This window comes from Lathyrus oleraceus, chromosome 7, assembly GCF_024323335.1.
Source record: "Lathyrus oleraceus cultivar Zhongwan6 chromosome 7, CAAS_Psat_ZW6_1.0, whole genome shotgun sequence".
Classification (NCBI taxonomy): Eukaryota; Viridiplantae; Streptophyta; class Magnoliopsida; order Fabales; family Fabaceae; genus Lathyrus; species Lathyrus oleraceus.
This window is the reverse complement of record NC_066585.1, coordinates 111739358-111753053: the sequence shown is the minus strand read 5'-3', so window position 1 is coordinate 111753053 and position 13696 is coordinate 111739358. Positions and strand designations below refer to the sequence as shown.

General features: G+C 43.3%; 1 pseudogene; it reads left to right on the top strand.

Moving 5' to 3' along the window:
- Positions 1–236: 236 nt before the first annotated feature.
- The window catches only part of LOC127102294 (protein MET1, chloroplastic-like), a 38804-nt pseudogene continuing 25344 nt past the window's right edge, over positions 237–13696 (top strand).

Sequence of the window (13696 nt, the reverse complement as noted above, 5' to 3'; positions counted from 1 at the left end):
ATGAGCTGATCAACATTATGCAGGGTTTTGCAGTTGGTCAGAAAGCTTTGGCTGATAAAGTTGAAAAGCTCGAGCGGGCTTCAGCTGCTAACAGTGTTGTTAACCTGGATGGTGTCTCCAACCAAGGGCTGGATGGATCCAGAGACGGTGAAAAAAGAGAAACCGTAGGTATGGTGAACAACAATGCTGCTGATTTTGGTGCTGGTGGTCAACCTGGGCCCGGTCTGGGGCAGAATATGAAGGACGGTCTGTTGCCTCCATTCTATGGGTTTGACGATGACAGGGAGGAGGACCGAGAAGCTGATCAGTTCTCGATGCACAATGAACCATTTGGTCCGTACAATGCTCCGCCACAGAACAAAGAAATTCAGTTGCTGGCAGAGAAGGTAAGGGCTCTGGAAAGCCATGCTACTCCGGGGTTTGTCAACATGTCCAACATGGGGCTGGTTGAGGGGATTGTGATCCCACAGAAATTCAAAGCGCCTGCATTTGACAAATACAATGGGAGTTCCTGTCCAGAAACTCACCTCCAAGCTTTCGTCCGCAAGATCTCTGCATACACAACAGATCAGAAGCTCTGGATGTACTTCTTCCAAGACAGTCTGTCTGGAGGATCCTTGGAATGGTATACCAAGCTGAAATCTTCTGATATCAAGAGCTGGCAGGATCTGGGAGATGCATTCTTTAAACAGTATCAGTTCAACGCTGATATGGCTCCGAGTCGTACCCAGCTGCAGGGTATGTCTCAGAAAAACAATGAGGGGTTTAAAGAATATGCTCAGAGGTGGAGGGAGTTGGCTGCCAGAGTGCAACCTCCTCTAGTGGACAGAGAGATGTCTGATCTCTTCATGGGTACCCTGCAAGGGGTTTTTGCTGAAAGGATGGTTGGTTGTCCGGTAACCAACTTTGCTGACATTGTGGTGGCAGGGGAGAGAATCGAAAGTTGGCTGAAAATGGGGAAGATACAAGGTAATGCTTCGTCATCAGCATCGAAGAAGCCATTCGGGAACGGTCAGCGCAAGAATGAGGGTAATACCAGTGTGGTCTACGCTCAGAGAGGACCCAGTAGGGATTGTTACTTCCAGCACACCGCTGCGGTAACTATTCCTGCTGACAATCAGCCTGCACAACAGCAACAACAGCGTCAGCCATTTCAGCAGAGGTCTCAGAGGGTAGGATATCCAGTCAGGAGGAGGATGAGTGATCGGCATTTTGACAGGCCGCCTGTGACATATTCTTTCCTATTGAAAAAGTTGAAAGATATGGGGCTGGTACAGTTGAGGACTTTGGCACCTATGGGACCTGATCAAAGGCCAACCAATTTTGATGAAAATGTCAAATGTGAATTCCATTCGGGTGCTCCCGGGCACAGTGTAGAGGACTGCAAAGCTTTTAAGCACGTAGTCCAAGACCTGGTGGATTCAAAAGCAATCAACTTTGCTCCATCACCCAATGTTAATGCTAATCCCATGTCGGCGCATGGTCAGGCGATGGTAAGTGCAATTGCTGAAGATTCAGATCACGTCTGTGTGATGGGTGAAGAGAATGACAGTAACTGCAAGTTCAATAGTTGGATAAAGCCGTGCGTACCAGGAAGCTGGAAGGCTTAAGAGATCAGCACTGTCACTCATTCGGAAGAGTAATGATTTCTGTTTTGATTTTATCTGCATGAAAGCCATACGTGTTGCCCGACACGTAATGGTCCATTGTAAGGGCCACCTCATGTTCATAATTTGCACATTCTGCATCATTAATAAAAGGATGTTTTTCAGTCAAAAAGCGGTGTTCCCTGTTTTTCATTTATTTTTGCAGTTTAAAAACAAATAAAAATGGCAATGTTTATTTTCATTTTTCTTTTTTGATTTGTCTCGTTCCAAAGTCGAAAAATAATTCTCCGGATCTCTTTGATAACAATTTGGTTACACCTCATATGACTTCGACAAACCGATCTATCTTGCTGAAGAAGAATGCGAAGAAGATTGTGATCTGCTGGAATTAGCCAGGTTGTAAAAACAAGAGGGGAAGGTGATTCAGCCGCATGCGGAGCGGATCGAGATTGTTATTCCAAGCACCGCCGAGGTCAGGAAGGAAGAAATTGGGGCCGCTTCAGAGGCAAGTCGAGAGCAGAATGGTAGCCTTGTTGAAGGAGTATGTGGATACTTTCACCTGGTCGTGTCAGGATATGCCAGGTCGAACACCGATGTCGTTGTACACAAGCTACCATGGAGAGAAGACCGTCCTCTAAAGAAGCAGGACGCCAGTGCCTGTATCAGAGAGCCATGGTGACTTTGTTTCATGATATGATTCGTCATGAAATCGAATGCTATGCTATGACATGATAGCAAAGTCCCAAACAGGAGAGGGGCATCTGGCAGACCGGGGCAAGTCGTTTGACCGGTTGAGACAATTCAAACTGAGGTTGAATTCAAGTGAGTGCACTATCAGAGTGCGGTCCGGTAAGATGTTGGGGTTCATTGTAAGGGAGGAATCGAGGTTCATCCTGCAAAAAAAACAAAAAAACAAAAAAAACAAAAAAAAAAAAAAAAAAAAAAAAAAAAACAAAAAAAAAAACAAAAAAAGAACAATAAGAGAAACGCCTGAACCGAGAACATAAAGGAGGGGTTCGTGGTTTCATAGATAGATTGAACTACCTGTCATGGTTCACATCTCATCTAACAGCCACGTGCGAACCTATATTCAAGATGTTGAAAAAAAAAAGATCAAACGGTCAGGTGAAATAATGATTGCCAAGGGGCATTGGAAAAATGAAAGAATAAGTTGCAGGAACCTCTGATTCTGATACTTCCTATGGAAAGAGACTGTTAATCTGTACTTGACAGACTTCGAGGGGTCTACGAGGTGTATTGGGTCAGCATGACGCGTCTTGTCGAAAAGAGCATGCAATTTACCTTAGCAAAAAGTTTACCGACTGTGAAACAATACATTCACTGTTCGAGAAAACTTGTTGTACTTTGGCATAGGCTGCTCGCCGACTGAGACAGTTTATGCTGGTTCATACCACTTTGTGGATTTCCAAGATGGATCCGATCGAGTATGGGTTTGAGAATCCAGCATTGACCGGATGGGTTGTGAGAGAGCAAAAGAATGTTGACTGATTTGTGATGCTCTCAGAAAGCAATCAAGGGGAAGGTGTTGTCTGATTACATCGGTCAGCAACCCGTGGAGGATTATCAACCGATGAAGTTTGAGTTCCCTGATGAGGACATCTCGAGGTGCTCTAATCGAAAGATTGAGAGTAACCGATCCCGGAGGAGGGGCCTGACCCTGAATCCGAACGGATTCTGATGTCTGATGGGGAGGTTAAGGTGAATGAGCTTTCGTTGCCCGGATAACGTTTGAATGCACCGACGATGCGATTGTGTAGAAAATGGTGGTAACCTACAGAGACTGGCATGAGATGTCGCCGTTTGCATTGCATGGGTGTCGAACGTCAGTGTGCACATTTACTGGGGCAACGCCTTTCTCATTGGCATATGGAATGGAGGCTGTATCACCTGTTGAGGTTCAGATTCCCTCTTTAAGAGTCCTGATGGACGTAAAATTGCAAGAGGCTGAATGGGTAAGGACCCGGTATGAAGAGTTGAGCCTGATTGAAGAAAAGAGGCTAGCAGCCATCTGTCATGGGCAGTTGTACCAACAGCGGATGAAGCGTGCTTTTGACAAAAAGGTGCGACCTCGGGTATATCACGTAGGTGATATGGTGCTGAAAAGGATCCTTCCTCCTCAAAACGATCGAAGGGGCAAATGGACACCGAATTATGAAGGTCCATTCGTGGTCAAGAAGGTTTTCTCTGGCGGAGCCTTGTTGCTAACGACCATGGATGGCGAGGATTTTCCATCCCCTGTGAATGCGGACGCAGTTAAAAAATACTTCGTGTAAAGAGACCCGCTGGACGAAAAGAATAAAATAGTCCAGGCAAAAAATGGGCATCCCGGCGAACCAAAAAACAGAAAGAAAGGTTCGGGCAAAAGTTAGGGATAAAAATGAAAAAAAACTGTACACCCGGCAAGTCGAAAACCTGAAAAGGCGACTTGGGCAAAAAAGGGTTCCCGATGGACTGAAAACCCGAAAGGGCGGTCCAGGCAAAAGAGGGATTGAAACGAACAACTGCGTTTGGCATGATCGTCTGCGCTTTGGTTAAAGCATCATGGATAATACCCGGTAGGGATCAATCAGAAACGTCTTGTTCAGAAGGCAGAAAGCACGGAGAGTCTGAGGACATGTGGGGTGTAACCGAGTTGGAACTCGATGAGATCATGAGTTTCACATTGCCATTAGGATAGATTTTTCCTTTTGTGCGCAATTACCTCTTTTCAGGAATTGCTTCCTTTGTATTGCTCAATTTGAGCCACATTTTTCCAATCAATAAAATGCATATTCAGTCAAATAATTTTGTTTTTGTTTTTCATTACCGCTTTGATTGCAAAAACATCCAGATATTTTTGATAAAGAATCTTGCATTTTAAGACATACAGGTCCCTTCCAATGCATGTTTATAAGATTGAAAGCTTGAAATCTTATTCGGAAGGTTGAGTGACCCAAGTGTTGAAATCTTGACACGCCTGGGGCACAGTTTTATCTGACGGTCTGTTTTGCAGGTACTGTTAGATATTCTTCACTCACTTGCAGGTTGTGATGTGGAAACTTTGTAACAAATCCCCAGAGAGTTTGCTCAGGGACGAGTGCACGAAAGAACGACGAGAAGACGTCGAGACGTACGACGATCCTTGATTTTAATCAAGAAGACTCTTCAAAATCGGAAGATTGGAAAGTCTATGGAAATTCCCCGTAGAGTCCGATCAGGGACAGTCGAGATGAAGAAAGGACGGAGAGACGACGAGACGTCCGACGACCTTTGGAATTAATCAAGAAGACTCTTCAAAGTCGGATAATTGAAAAGTATGTATAAATCCCAGGAGTACGTTTCTCGTCGAGCGCGGGGCGATTGGGAATACAAGATGATGGAGCAGAAAAGGTCCAGACAAGTCTGGGAATTCTCAAAAGTGGAAAGCTGATACGAGATTGGGAGGTGGATACCATGGTTCGACGAGTGTTCTGTACCAACTTTTCTCATTTCCCCAGCTAGGTCCCCAAGCAGAGTTAGAGGACTAGATCCCTAGCAGATCCGAGGTCTATGGCTCCCTCAGCCGAGTCAGGATGGTTATCCTCGGCAGGTAAAAGGTGTTTCCTCAGCAGCCAGGCCAGAAGGTTGCTAATCCCCGAGTGGAGCGGGTTTCAATGAAATATATCTCCAGCAGTGTTCATCCTACCAGTGGATTGGACAAATTTCCGTAGCAGGCCGATATCTGCATCCCCAGCTGAGTATCCTAGGTGTGGATTGGATGGATTCCCCAGCGGAGTAGCATTCGTTTCCCTTAGCAGGGTCAGGATGGTTATCCCCAGCAGGTGATAGATTGATGCTTCCCCAGTCAATGGGCCTGGAGGTGGCTGTTTCCCGGCAGAGTATCTGTGAGCATTTCCCCAGTGAAGTCGTCAGGTATCTGTGAGGTTTCCCCAAAGCGAGTTGGGATTGATATCCCCAGCAAGTCAAAGACTGTTGTATCCCCACAGAGCGTTGGTGGTTCTTATCCCCAGCAGTTTCTCGAGCGGATGGGGTGCAAAGGAAGTTCTTCCCCAGCAAGGGCTACCTTTTCCCAGCAGCAACGCTATTCCCCAGCAGGGTGGAATCGGAGTATTGACGAGTTCCTCAGCAGAGTGTCTCGTGCTCCTCAGAAGAGTCCCTTGAGGGGGATGCTTTTTATGCATTCATCATGTAAAAATAGCATAGCATGTTGCATAGAAAAATAATAAATCGCGTAGCATTCCCATAATTATGGAGCATTACGCAGAAAAAGATCATGCATCATTGTTGCAAGCATAGAGCTAGTCTCAAGCCGTGGTTACTGTTTGAGAGGTGGTTGTGCCAGAAAGCGAAGATATTACTCCGAGGAGTTTAGCATCACGACGTCAGATCAGCAATGTTCCCCAGTAGTGCGATATTGGAGGAAATGTTTCCGTCGGACAGAGATGGAAATAATATCAGAAGACGTTACGCGATCAGCGCGATTTCGGGGTCCAAAAAGAAAAACAAGAAAGAAGATAATCCCCAGCTAAACGCGAAGTGTTTGTCTGCCAGGGTTGAATAGAGAGCAGTCGGCTCAGGGCTTGTCATCCTCAGCATGGGTCGTTGTGGCACTCCGGCCAGTTTCCGATTTCCAGATCGAGGAGGTTCTCAACAGTCAAGACGAAGAACTTGTGGCATTCCGGCCAGTTTCCGATTTCCAGATCGAAGAGGTTCTCAACAGTCAGGACGAAGAACTTGTGGCACTCCGGCCAGTTTCCGATTTCCAGATCGAAGAGGTTCTCAACAGTCAGGACGAAGAACTTGTGGCACTCCGGCCAGTTTCTGATTTCCAGATCGAAGAGGTTCTCAACAGTCAGGACGAAGAACTTGTGGCATTCCGGCCAGTTTCCGATTTCCAGATCGAAGAGGTTCTCAACAGTCAGGACGAAGAACTTGTGGCACTCCGGCCAGTTTCCGATTTCCAGATCGAAGAGGTTCTCAACAGTCAGGACGGAGAACTTGTGGCACTCCGGCCAGTTTCGATTTCCAGATCGAAGAAGCTCACGATGATTAGATCGATGCAGCTTGCGGCAATCCGGCCAGTTTCCCGGTATCCAGACCGAAGTGGTATCCAGACCGAAGTGGTATCCAGACCGAAGAGGTGTTCAGACCAAAGTGGTGTTCAGGCCAAGAAAATGAAAAAAGAAGAGAAAATTTTGGGGTTCAAGAAAAGCATGAAAAAAAAGAAGAGAAAGAAATAATAATCCCGGGCTGAGTGGTGTTCAGGCCATGGTTATCCCTGTGTTACCATTTATTTTGGTATCCAGGTCGACGTTGCTGTTTCGGTGATTAGGCCGACTTTCTCCGTACCAGACGGATTTGTTCTTTCAAGACTGTTTCTTCGCCGATGCTGACGGGCGTTGTTAATTATCTTCCCATCAGAGTGCAAATTGTTCGTCTGTTCTTGGTATTCAATCACTCTTCATCCTGATCATCTGAAAGCCGAGGCTGTTCATATCGACAGGTTCACAGTGGATTGAATAGGGGCAGCTGTAACACCTCAAAATTTGCCCTCCTCTCTTGGGACTAGCATTACCATATTGCATATCATTTTTTAGGTCATTAGGCATTGCATATTGCATATCATGTGGTTACATTGTGCAAGTCATCTTCCAATTCTTGATCATTTTGCAAATTTCTTTTTGATTTGATCTCCATTCTTCTCATCCTTGCACTGTTTTGGTAATTCAACATCAAATAAGCACCAAATCGTGACTGTCCTATGTGATGCATCAATGGTGAATTGAGGAATTCGTGCACTAGAAGCAATTGCAGCTGAACCTAACACCTCCAGGCACCTCACGTATCATCATTCTTCATCTGTTTTGGTAGTACATGCGCGAAGAACATCAAATCCATCACTGCCATCTCCAGGTACTTGAATTTCGAATTTCATGATTGGATGAATGCTTATATGCGTTTTGAAGTATGTTTTATGTAGAATCTAATGCTACCTTTGGTTTTAGGAATGGTGAAACATAGAGAAAGTTATGTTGATTCAAAACTTCGATGCCAAAACCTAATCCCTTCGATTCATAAAATATAGGAAGAGTTAGGTGAAATTAAGGACATATTTGAGATTCTGAGACTTAGACCGTTCCAACGCATATTCATTTGTGAGTTTTGGTTGAAGTTTGAGCGAAATCATTGTTGGACATGGAGGTTGAGCCACGCGAGGAAGACGATGAGAATTCTGGAAATTTTTCCAGTTTGATCCGCTACAGTGCAAGGCAATTTTCAAATCGTGTTTGCCGCGCGGAAACCAGCCAATCGCGTGCCTCCACCGCATTAGTTAAACGACCGTGTTTTGGTCTGGGAAGGGATAATTACCACTTTGCCATTGAATCCATTTAATTATTAAAACTCTTAAATAATTATTTAAAAATCATATAAATCTTAAAAAATTCATAAAAAATATTTTATTAATCAGAAAAGTATGAGGATTTTTTCTATAGTTCCCATTTTCTCTCTAGAATTTTATGGACATAATTTTAGAAATTGTGCTTGGTGAAAAATTGGTTTGACCTAGGGTTGTTTGACTTGTATGCAATTTTGACATGTTCTACCATTTCCATTGTGAAATTCTCATGCCTTAAAAGAAATGTTTGAAATTTTTTGTGGTGATTCTAGACATGTTACTGGTGATTTACATATAAAGTTTGTGAATTTTTGATACCTGTGGAGTGAGATATGAATTTTTGAACTTAGGTGTGACAATTTGTGTCACACCTAATTAGGTCATCTTCATGAAATTATTTGCCTAGCCTATGCTTGTTAGAATGGATTGAAATTTTACATGTATAATCATTGATATGTTGAGATGCTATGTGAATTTTTCTGGATTTTTATGTGGCATTTTCAATTTGATTGATATTTTTCATCTCTGTTGGTCAATTATGCAAGTTCATGTGACACATGTTTGTAAATTTAATGTGAAATGCTCATATGGTTTTGGATAAACATGAAATTTGGTATGATGATTGTAGACACATTGTAGGACATCCCTGTTTTGGTCCCATTCATTTCTTAACTGTTTTCATTGACTTGTGAATTTTTGAAGTGAATGCATGTGTTGATGTTATGGTTTGGCTCATATATTTGTGTCTGTTTTTCTTGATTTTCATTGACATAGTTCCTTTTGTCCAATTGAGCTGAAAATTGACATGCTGTACCTTGAATATGTCCTGTTTAGGTGTGAATTATTTGAGGATTTTTGGAATTGTTTTGATATGGATTTGGTTAAAGTCATTCTGTTTGGATGTTTGGTGTTATGTTTAACCTAGTTTGACTTGTTTTGGTCATGAAATGAATATGGTGAATGATATAAGCATGGGACCAATTGCATTTGCTTTTGTTTGGCTTTAATTTGATTTTGGTTGAAGATTGCTTGCTGTTTAGATTTTTTTCTCACTTTTGGGACCCTAGGCTTGGCCTAGTGGTCCAGTTTCTCACATTTGCTTGATTTTTCAGGATGAAATGCATAATGCATAAAGGGATTGAGCCAAGTTGATTAAATTGGATGTGTTTGATGTTGAGGACTAACATAACTTTGTTTTGTAGGTTGTGAAGCTTGAGCTTGAGCTTGTAGCTTGCATTTATGTGCTTGTGTTGTTTGTATAGTCTGACTGATTAACATTTGCTGTTTATTGTTGTTTGTCTGAGTACTGATGATACTTGATTGATTTCAGGTACATTTAGTCGCTTACAGTTCTTTAAGAACTTGCTTGCTGCTGCTTGGTTTTAAACCACTTGAGGTAGGACTTCTAATCTTCATGTAGTCTGGAGACCCAGTCTGTTATTTGGCCGGGCAAAATGTCTGAAGTCCTCCTTAAGAGGCGATGATTGTGATTGTTTAATATTGTGCCTAAGCAGGTGAAGTCCTCTATGAGGCAATTGGTGGAAGCCAAGGGATATGCAATCTATCCCCCACTATTCCGTGAGTCGTCCCTCTGCTCACACGGCTGTGTGTTGATGCATTGGGACACAAACCCAAGATCTCGTGCTGTTGCACAATCGAGTCAGGGTCTTTGAGCGTAGAAGGGTCCCTCCATTCTGGACCCACGCTCCTTTGTCTAAAAGCTCTCCCTGGTCAGGGATAAGAGCTGTGAGGTCTCATCCTCACTTCACCTTTTCATCTGCTTCACCTTAGCCTCGTAATGGCAAGGTTAAGAGCGAATAATACCCATGTACAGATGACTTGCTTCGGCAGTCAAACCCATTGTTTGAGCCTCACTTGATTGGTTATAGTGTGTGCTTTGTGAATATTTGTTTGACATGTTTGCTTGAAATGCTTGTTTTGTTTGTATGCTTGTATGCTTGCTTCTTTCCTGGATAAGATTAGCTTGCAGTTGTGCAAGTAGGTAGAAACCTGAACGTAGGGTAACGATGCATGACAACACTAGGCTCGAGTACAGCTCCCTGGTAGTGTGTCTTCCCTCGGTTTCTGGCTAGTTTTTCTTTCCCTTGAGGGGGAACTACATCGCCCTGATCCTTGTTCCAGACGAGGTATGTAGGCAGGTGGTCGTGCGAGACCACTCCGGGCACTTTTTTTTCTTTTTTTGCGTGTGTTTACTTGTTATCTGATTGTGTTTTGGTTCGGATGCCGACGTAAGCCCAGTGATTGGCAGTCGGGCTCCACGTTTGCCCTTTTGTGCTTGTTTTGGTTCGGATGCTGACGTAATTCCATCGAATGGTTGTCGGGCTCCATGTTTGCCATCTGTTTGTGCGTTTGGTGTTGTTTGGCGTGCGTAAGCCGAACTACAGTGGCTCTGATTCTCGTTCCAGACGAGATATGTAGGCATAGGATGCGATGTCCTATCGAGCTCCCTTCTCTTAACCCCACCTGCGTTCCCTGTGTGTGTGTGTGATGTTTTAGCAACCTTTTCTTTTCTTAGAACGTGGATCCCGTCGAGTACGACGGACGTGAGGGGTGCTAATACCTTCCCCTTGCGTAACCGACTCCCTTACCCTTTCTCTTTGGTCGCGAGACCATTTCCTTTCCAGGTTTCTCTGAGCGTTTCCTTTCCCTATCCTGGGATAAATAACGCGCAGTGGCGGCTCTGTGTTGTGTTTTTATTTGAGTCCCGCCGGTTGTTTTTTCGCGGATGCGACACCAAGCCAGGGAGGAAATCCACTATTAGTAGTATCAATTCAAAGCTAAACTCACCCGTTTACAACTTATCACTTAATCCCTACCCAATGCAATTTCAATCTTAATCTAAGATCAGAGTTCCTACTCACTCCCCCTCAATCACCTCAGTGATTACTATCTTTAAACAATATTAAAGACACGTTGAAGTCACACTTCAAACAACTCTTGATTGTGCTTCACAGCTTTAATCAAGATACACAGCACTCACGCTTAAAAGCTTTGAGTGACACAACACTTACAACTCAATGAACACCCTATGCCAAAGCTATCATCTACTTGATAATGACTTGGCTTACAAGATACGTCTAATACAAGACTCACAAAATACAGCAGTGAAGTATGATGGACACACAAAATCTTCACGCCTCAAAATCCCTGAAACTGAATAAAGGAACGCCTTCCTTTTTATATTGCAGTACCCTGGGCTTTTGCACCTGTATTCTCCTGAATTTAAGGTCACGCGAGTTCCCATAAATTCAACATTTAGGTTACTAACAAATAGGCTATTTGTTAGGTTCATTGAATGTAGCTTGGTTGTTGATTTCCTGGTTTTTCTCTAAGCTGTTGACTTCCTGAAGAATAGCCTGGGAAAAAGCTGAAACAGAAAACTGAACAACCTACAATTTAGCATATGCTGTCAGGCATGAATGTCACGACATTCAGCTTGACATCAAGGTCCATATGCTGAGTCTGTTTTTCCAGAAAACAGACTGTACAATTTTGCTGACCTGTACATGATCAAAATGACCATACTACAGTGACAGCTTACATTAATAAATGTCAAAGTGTCCAACTTAACATTTACACAATTGGCCTTAAGTTAGTTCTGTTATTCTTTTGAAGAACAAACTAAGTTACATGCTGAAGTATAGCAGAACACCACTCTGTCTAATCTTCAGCAGCTGCTGTCAATGATGAATGTCATAACATCTAGTTTGACATTCAGTCAGTAGGCCTTATGCCAGGTCTGGTCTTTCCTTGATAACCAGAATGGAGATAAATACTAAGTTCTGACAGAACACCTGCTGTTCTATTCCTTAGTATCTGTTGACAGGTATGAATGTCACAACATCCAGTTTGACATTCAATAAATCCTGTGTTAGCTAGTCCTGCAGTAACTACAATGTGGTCACACATACATGTCATGACATCAGTCAGGACATTAGTAACCATCTAGTGTTTTACCATATAATGCAGCCAATTAAACACATACAAACTCCCCCTTTGGCAAATTTTTGGCTAAAACACTTTGATCCTCATAACAGAGTGCAGCGGAAACACACACCTAGCAGGAAATAATACTAGCTAATACACTCAGAGTGGCAGCACACTCACACATATGGAAGTTAAATAAAAACTTCACACAGCATTGCTGCAGGGGAGGAATCTGTCGTCCTGAGAGTCTGTTGTAGAGACCCCATGAGTGCCTGTTGTAGAGACACCCACTCTGTTTGTTCAGGGGTTACTCCCCCTTTTTGTCAAAAATGTTGCCAAAGTCAACAACATAACCAGAGAATAACGACAGAGTTACAGACTTGGTTTTACTTCACAGTTTCAACCAAGTTACCATCCACTTGATCTTGCTTCACAGCTTCGATCAAGTAATCACCCACTTTTGCTTTACAGTAGGTACCACCATATCAGATGCCATGATGTTGTTTCTGACATCCAGAACCACTCCTGCATGAACAACATCCTTGAACTCCTGCAGGTACATTGGCCTTCTCACAGTAGGGTGTCTCCTTACCCTCTTGTATCCACCCTTGTTGCAGGTAGCATAGCTATGATCTGGTGACCAATCATAGCCTAGTACAAATTGTTTAATAGGCAGAGATATTAAACAATTTATCCCAAGCATTAGTGGTTGCTATAAGGTCTCAGAGAGACATATTCCCAGTTTGCTCCTTAAGTTTTCAAACTGAGTAGCATCCAGAGCCTTTGTAAATATGTCAGCCAGTTGAAGATCCGTGGCTACATGTTCCAAAGTGATCACCTTGTCTTCCACCAGATCTCTGATGAAGTGGTGCCTAATGTCAATATGCTTGGTCCTGCTGTGTTTGATGGGATTCTTGGAGATATTGATGGCACTGAGATTATCACAGAACAATGTCATGACATTTTGAGTGACATTGTACTCAGTGAGCATCTGTTTCATCCAAACCAGTTGGGAACAACTGCTTCCAGCAGCTATGTATTCAGCCTCTGCAGTGGACAGAGAAACACAATTCTGCTTCTTGCTGAACCAAGATATTAGGTTGTCTCCTAAGAAGAAGCATCCACCTGATGTGCTTTTTCTGTCATCAGCACTCCCAGCCCAGTCAGCATCACAGTACCCAGATAGGACAGGCTCAGACCCATGTGAATACAACATCCCATAGTCACAGGTCCCATTGATGTACTTGAGAATCCGTTTGACTTGATTCAAGTGGCTCACCTTAGGCTCTGCTTGATATCTGGCACACACTCCAACTGCATAAGAAATGTCAGGTCTACTTGCAGTTAGGTACAGCAGACTACCTATCATGCTTCTATACAAGCATTGATCAACACTAGGCCCTCCATCATCTTTGGTCAACTTTAGATGAGTGGGAGCAGGAGTCCTCTTGTGCCTAGCATTATCCATACCAAACTTCTTAACTATGTTCTTGGCATACTTGCTTTGGGAGAGAAACATAGAGTCCTCCATTTGGTTTACTTGCATTCCAAGGAAATAGGTCAGTTCTCCCACTAGACTCATTTCAAACTCAGACTGCATCTGGTGAACAAATTTTTGAACCATTTGTTCTGACATTCCACCAAAGACTATATCATCAACATAGATTTGAGCTATCATGATTTTGCCTTCTTCGTCCTTCACAAACAAGGTTTTATCTATGCCACCCTTTTTGTATCCATTTGA